Raw genomic sequence first — 7,853 nt, 5'->3', positions numbered from 1 at the left:
CTGTCCTGTAAGATCACTATGGGGTGGCATTGACTCCCTGGGAGTGAGTTTGATTTTTGATTTGGTTTCTATGCCCCACCTCTGACCTCCACTTTTCTCTTCCTGGTTGTCCATTGACTTCAGCAAAGTGACCAGTGTTTAGATCTGTGTTTTTGGGAAATGAAGCTCTTGATTTAGTTTAGGGGGAGAAAACCCCCAGCTAATTCTTTCTCTGTAGTTATGTTTTGACAAGCTTTCTCTTTCCTCTTTTTCACTGTTTCTTTCTTCTTCGGTGTTTTGAGCCTCTTCAAAATCTATAAAGTCCTGATCTGTCAATTTCCCTTCCTCATGTTCCACATTCCTAATAGCACTTTCCAAAATCTATGTTCTTGCCACATGACAATCCCACATCCCCCACCACCACCCTGATATAAGTTACATACCTCACCTCCCTCCAAAAAAGTATTGCCTTTTATTATCAGTATCTTTATAAATCTGACCATTGTCTTTGGGAATTGGAAATATTGCATATGAATTTATAGATATATTTTGACCTACTCAAACCTGTTTCATCATATTATTCTATCTTTAGATAACTCAGTAACTCCCCACCCCCACCCCACCCCATATCCCCTGCATTCATTTTCCGGTAACCTCTTCCAGAGGGATATCACCTCCTAGATCCACTGAGAGTCATAAGGACAGTTCTTTGTAACTTGAATGTGCTGTGAGTCAAAGTCTACCTGTACCTCACTTCCCAGAATTCTTTGCATCAAAGTTGACCAGGTGACAGCGTCTGGGGCAAAGAATTGGAAGTGGAAGCCAATGGAAAGGATGGTAAGTAGGGACCTAGCAAAAGGCTTGCTTTCCTAAAGAAAAGGTCCAGGGATAGCTGGGACTTCATTTCCCACCTGCCTTTGTTCTTTTGTGAACAAGATGCTTGTCTGGAGGGGCAGCAGCCTTCTTGTGACAATCTGACCAGTAGAATCACAGGGCAGTTAGCTTTAACCCTGTGGATCAAGAACCCATGGTACTGAAGAAATAAGTCCAAGCTTCACTGAAAGCATTCGTCAAAAACAAGGCTCTAGGAATTGGTAGAATACTAATTGAAATGTTTCAACAAACTGATGAGGGATCCACTGGGCCAACCTCCGTCACCATCTACCTCTGTCTGGACTTCTAGTTAAGTCAGAGAAACAAGACCCTGTTTCTATCACAGCGACTTTGTAGCTGAACTCCCTCCAGATTGCAGTGCATCTAAACTGTCCACGGTTAGGACTGAGGACCCAGCAAAGCTCTGAGACTGGCAAGGTTCTTCAGGGAAACCAGTAAAACTGGATGTGAGTGATGACATGCTAAGTAATCTCATTCTGCAAGGATGGGGCCATTGAAGTCTTGAGTCATGCCCTAGATTGTAAAATTAGACTTAAAGAGCTGTATTTCTCATTGTCTCCCCAAAGAGTCACAAGTCATGAACCTTGCTAACAACAACAAAAAAGTGCAAGTTAGTGTTTTGTAAACAACAATCTGATTAAAATAAAAACCTCACAGACCTAGAGGAAACTTGCTAGTCTACACATGGATGCCCATATAGTTGATAGGACCCAATAGTTATTACTCATAATCATAAAGTCCATCTAGATTTTGTGTCCTGGCAAAGAGACTTCCAAATGACCATCCCTCAGCCATTGAAGGTCGGATCCATACACCTCTCTGACCAATTAGCCATTCTTCTTTCTGCTTCAAAGTGTTCTGTCATTCACAACACTGCTCTACTTCTCCAGCTACTGATAATCCATTGTAATAGCCACACAGAACTCACAAACAATATTCATGATGAAAGAATTTATTAAGGCAACAGGTTGACGTGTGAGATAGTTCATTTATTGTGCCAACCTGGCCGATAAACACATGTGGGATTAACTGAAGGGCAGAGAGATAAATGGCTTGGCGAGCCTCACCTTTCTTGTCTCTTGCTCTTTGATCATCAGACCAGTGTGTGGCTGCCTTGCTTGTTCTGTGCCTCAATTTGCAAGCTACACTACCTATGGGACACCTAACCTGTGGACTATGTCGCTGTAATTTGAGGTCCCTTTAAGACCTGCCTCGCCACACAATTGGAATTTGCATCTCTTGAGCTGGGGACTGACTGTTGGTGACCTGCCTTGCTGTTTGCTGCCTGTGCCAGGACAGCCTGATTCTCTCTACAGAGGACTACCTGGCGGCCCTCCAGTGTCTCACAATTCTCTAATACATTTGAATTATACTGAGCCATTTGTACTGTTTTATAATTTAACTGTATTTCTTTTGTTATCTATCTATCTATCTATCTATCTATCTATCTATCTATCTATCATCTATCTATCTGTATAACTGCTTTATAATTTAACTGTATTTCTTTTGTTATCTATCTATCTATCTATCTATCTATCTATCTATCTATCTATCTATCTATCATCTATCTATCTGTATAACTGCTTTATAATTTAACTGTTATTTCTTGTGTTATCTATCTATCTATATAATTATTAGCAATCTGGTTTTGTCTCTCTAGAGAACCCTGTCTAACAAAACATGCAAGTGAGAAATGCTCAGGATACAGTTGTTTATCAGTACATGGAACAAAGCCAAAGGGCATGCCACTCTGCTGTAGGCCTCTGCCTGCAGGCTTGCAGCTCAAGTGCTGAGGGCCAGCCAAGCCCAGCTCCCCCCATGAAGTGCCCAGAGGCACCCACACCATGAGCCAGTCTCCTGCTCTAAAGCACTCAGCTTTCCTGGCTCTGTGGGCTGGGAAGGCCACCACTGGGTCTCGTGCTCAGCCTCTTGGTCCTCTTCCTGCTCCTCCCGGATCAAGGAGTTTCACTGTGCAGGCATCTTGCGGTCCAGAGGATGTCCTCCTGGCTTTTTCTGGCAGTGGGATTGCCCCGTCAGCTTCTCAGAGGGCTCATTTTATTCCCATCAGGATGGCACACCAATGAGTACTGTTAACAATGACTCCCAAGTGAATCCCCTCCAGCTTTCCTTCACCTTTTTACCCAGACCCACAAAGGAAAAAATCATTTGGCAGGAATTACAGAGACTTTGGCAAGATGAGGTGCACTAAAGAATTCACTGTCCTTGCACAATGCCTTTAAGAATGATTTAGAAGAATTTCTTAAACTCTGCCTAAGTGATAAACTCAGAATAGCCTCCTGTGTCTCTATTTCCTCGTTGGTAACCCATTACCAGCACACGTTGATTCTCCCAGGACTTCAGAATGGCTTCAACCGTTTAGATAGAAAAGTCTTGACCTTGAGCAGAGAGAGTTTATATTTATTCATCTGAACAATGGCTTGAGTTAGTCTGACAACTTGTTTCTCCAAATGATTCAATGTAGTTCACTTTTTTCTTCATTCGACACGATGGCAGATGCTTATGCAATATGTTTCTTGAAATGTCACCGTGGAAGTTGGAAATGATTTGATATGTTCGAAAAGGGTAAAAAGTGGCCTTGTTAGGTAGGCCAGCGTAGGACTGGGGGATGTCTATTAACGCGTGCCCAGAGGGTCAAGCTAGGGGAACAAAGGAGTGGGCGCGGGCCCTTTTTCGGGTTTCCGGCGGTAGGCAGGGGTGGGTGTGAACTTGAATTGGATCACCTAGCCAGGTAAATTCAATTCAACCAATGGGGTCGACCAGGGGTCTTCCACCACGCCTCCCTGTGGAATCCTTAAAAAGGCAGAAGCCCGGAGGGGAGGCAGAACAAGGACAAGAACCGAGACGGGAGGAGAACTTAGAACAGAGGAGGGAGAACTCAGGCGCAGAGAGCTTTGGCACGCTTTGCGGGACGCAGAGCCGCTTCCAGCTAGACCGCATGTCCGGGAGGAGCCCCTTGGGTGCCGTGTAAACCTGAAACTTCTTCTAACTTTCGTAAAACTCTCTTCGATCACGAACCAGGCTTCGGCGTGAATTCTTTCTCGCGCGGAGCCAAGGACCGAGGTATAAATCTAGCTCCAGAGAGATCTAACAGCCTCATAGGAGTCACATGTACAAAGTTAAAATGTAAAAGTAGTGATGGTTTCACAGAAATTTAATTGGACTAGTGTGTTTTCACCTCATCCACGGAACACTGTTCCCATGGGTTACATCCTCGTCTTTGGTCATGATCCTTTAATGTGACTTTAGAGTTACAATTCTCTTAAATCAGCAGCTCCAAAGGGATTTGCTGAAGCACCATGCTAATGGTAAAAATAGATATGTCATTCCTACAGCTGGAAATAATGCTTTATAAATAAATGAGGATTGACACCCAGGTATGAATGTGAATATTCATGATATGTGTGCTAATGGTCTACGTTTTTTTTACCATGACCCCTTAGATAGATGCACAGAAAGGGGTGAAATGAATATCCAAGGACACATTTTACTATAAGCAAACAATCCTTACTCAAAAAATTAGTGATTGATTGACTGACCGAGTGAATGACTTTGTAAAGATCAAGATTGTATTACTCTCTGACACCCAGAGTAATATCTCTTCTCAGATTTAAATTCAACACTAACAACACTTTTTTTCCCCTCTTTAGCACTTTCTTTTTTGTGTGTGAATCATTTTATTGGGCCTTTTACAACTCTTATCACAATCCATCCATCCATCCATTGTGTCAAGCACATTTGTACATTTGTTGCCAGGATCATTCTCAAAACATTTCCTTTCTACTTGAGCCCTTGGTATCGGCAGCTCATTTTCTCCCTCCGTCCCTCACAAACCCTTGAAAATTTATAATTTTTTTTTCATGTCTTACACTGTCTGATGTGGATAAAGGGAGACCAATGAAACTTTTAATTACTTTTAAAGCAAAGTCCATCGACACGATTGCTAAGCCCTTGAGAGTTTCCAGGGCAAGCTTTCAGAACAAAACTAGTGCATTAAGAGCGTGATGGGACCAACACTACTGTAGCATCATCCAAGTTCATTTCCTTGAAACAAAACCGACCTAAGCGCACTATGGTCTTCTTGTCAACAGTGCTTACAAGGAGGTGAATATATTCATCTGTTGGTGGGCAAATCAATTGATGTGAATGTATGAGTCAACTCCTGGCTGTTAGGTCAGACTTGATTGAGGGGGACGTACGAGACAACTTCCTATTCCACTCAACTGCTTAAAACCCCAGCCACAGGAGAAGACATTCTTCACGCAGCTAACAATGCCATCGTGCTTCATGTGCTCATGAGGAAACACGGCTAGAAGCGGGGTGATGGCATCACCATGCCAATTAAAGAGCTGGAGCTGACTACCGGTTCACGCACTGCTTGGTTCAAAGAGGGCCCAGGGAAACAGCTTCAGGGAACACGACGAGCATTGTGCTCCAGAGAACTATGTCAGAAGGACTCCCCCAAATGTGGTTCAACGGGGTGATCCTGACACTGTGCCTTCTCTCGCTTCAGGGTGAAAAAGTGTGGTATAGACGGCAAGTTGAAGAAACCATGATCATATGCCTTTTCTAGGTTGGTGGTCAGGAACCAAGCCGAGAGTATGATTTTCTGTTTTTGGGTGCTCTTGCTGGACAATGTGTTCTGACATTTTTTCCCCACAAATGAAGAATGAGAAAGGAATGTGTGTGTGTGTGTGTGTGTGTGTGACTCTACAACCATTTAACAGCAATTGTTCCCAATGACTTGTTCAAAATTGGACTGCCTCAACATATATACCCCATTTCAGGACCAAAAGTCATAAGTGTTAGAGCCAAGAATAAATAAAATATTCAGATTATTTAAGAAAATCCAAACTGTGGTGCCGATACTTCAATCCCTGGGAATTTGATGAATTCCCAACATGTGATGATTTTCTTCCCTGGCTGTCGATATTCATGGATAATACACTATCAGTTATGTTTGAAAACCACATCGAAACTTTCTAACATGACTAAGAAATATTTTCCAGAACAAAAGACAACCAAACAGTGCATCGGGAATTCACGGACCAACATTACTGAAATTGGAAAATGCAGCTTCCAGGTTTTGTGTATGACAGGCTCATCGACTGAATGTACAAAACTACTAAGTGCCCGTTGCCGTTCCACACTACCTGTCTCTATGGTCAAAGAAACGTGTAAACCTATAGGAATATACGTTTATTAATGTTCTTTCTCTTTCTCTCTTTTTTGGTTAACAAATCAGTTATAATTTGTTCTGATACTTGCTTTTCTGTTTCCCAGTAATATATCAGGAATAACTCTTAAAGTCAATAGATCAAATAATTTATTTAAAATACTCTAATTTTGAAGTAAAAATGTTTTAAATTGAATTTTGAACTTAACTCAGATGAAGAACAAGTTACATAGGCATCACTCAGTAGTAGGACATACAAGAAACTTTGAATATTTACAAAGGATAATTTTGTATGCTATGACAAAAGAGTATAAGAATACACCTGGAAAATGATAACCACATTCAAGATCATGCATCTATTGCCCAACAAGTTCTTGGATGGCCCTGTGTACCCATTTCATTGAGTCTCACTATGCCCTCCCATAAATCTTTTCCTATTCTCCAGAAACTACTGATTTGTTTCCTTTCATATATTAATGTGTGTTTCTAGATCTTTATATAATAGAATCACATAGTGTGCACTCTCTTTTCTAAGAGGCTGGGAGGTTGGAGTTGTTTATTCAAAGTAATTATTCTATGATTCATTTATGTTACCGTGTATATCTTTTTTATTATTGAAGTGTTCCTTTATATGCACATCTATTCCTCACTTATCAACTATCACGTTATTCAATATTTCACACTTATGACAATAGCAAAAAGCTACTATCTGACAATTTCACACATTAATGATATATGCCTGGCAGTAATGAACACTGAAGTCTGAGTCAAGGAAAAAAAGTGCTGACTGTGATGGGTCGTGTTATATGTGAACTTGCCTGAGCCATAATTCTCAGTAATTTGGCAGTTATATAATGAAGCAATTTGGCAGTGGTGTAATGATGTATTCTTTCTCCATTTGTGATCTGATGTAGTCATCCTCAATTTTTACTTAGTGACCTACTCTTTGGGACCTAACTATGTCACTAAGTGGCGAGTGGACATATGCACCATACCAGTCACCAGTTGATGAGCATGTGATCTGCTTCCCATTTGGAACAATTGCAAATAAAGTTGATATGAATTGATTTTCAAGTTGGTTGTACCAATTTACATCCCCAGCAATGAATATCAGAGTTTCTGGTTCCTTCAAAGTCTTGCTAAATGATCCGTTTTTGTAGTTGAGCAGTTCTAATTTGGGTAAAATGTTATCTCACTGTGCTTTTAATTTAATGTTCAGCATGCTGAGAATCTTTTCATATGCTTATCATCTATCTTCATATACCTTTTTGGTTGAAATGCTTTCACTCATTTTAAAAATTAGACATTTGTTTTCTTGCTGAGTTTTGCTAATCCTTCATATAGTTCAGATATTGGTCCCTTATCATATCTGCTATCTGCAAATATTTTCTCCAAGCCTATTCCTCATATTTTTTTTCTCTTAATGATGTCTTTTAAAGACCAAGCATTCTTAATTTTGGTTAAGTCCAATTTCTCAAAAATCCCTTTGTGGGTTAGGCTACTGGTGTCAGATCTAAGAAATATTTGCCTAATTCCAAGTCAAGAAAGTTTTCTCTTATTTTTGCTTCGGGATACTTTTCAGATTCAGGTTCACATTTCAGCCTGATTAATTTGGAGTTATTTTGTATGCAGAGTACACAGATGGTTCAAACTTCTTTGTTTTTTGTTTCATTGTGTTTTTGCTTATTCAACAATCCCAGCGCTCCTTTGCAAGACTATTCTGTTTGCCAGCACATTGCCTGTGTTTCTTTGTGTTTTTTTTTTTTTTTTTTTTTAACATTTTATT

This window comes from Echinops telfairi, unplaced genomic scaffold (assembly GCF_000313985.2).
Source record: "Echinops telfairi isolate 266 unplaced genomic scaffold, ASM31398v2 ScPeMD7_2;HRSCAF=8, whole genome shotgun sequence".
NCBI classification, from domain to species: Eukaryota; Metazoa; Chordata; class Mammalia; order Afrosoricida; family Tenrecidae; genus Echinops; species Echinops telfairi.
The sequence above is the reverse complement of the archived record's forward strand: the minus strand, read 5'-3'. Positions refer to the sequence as shown.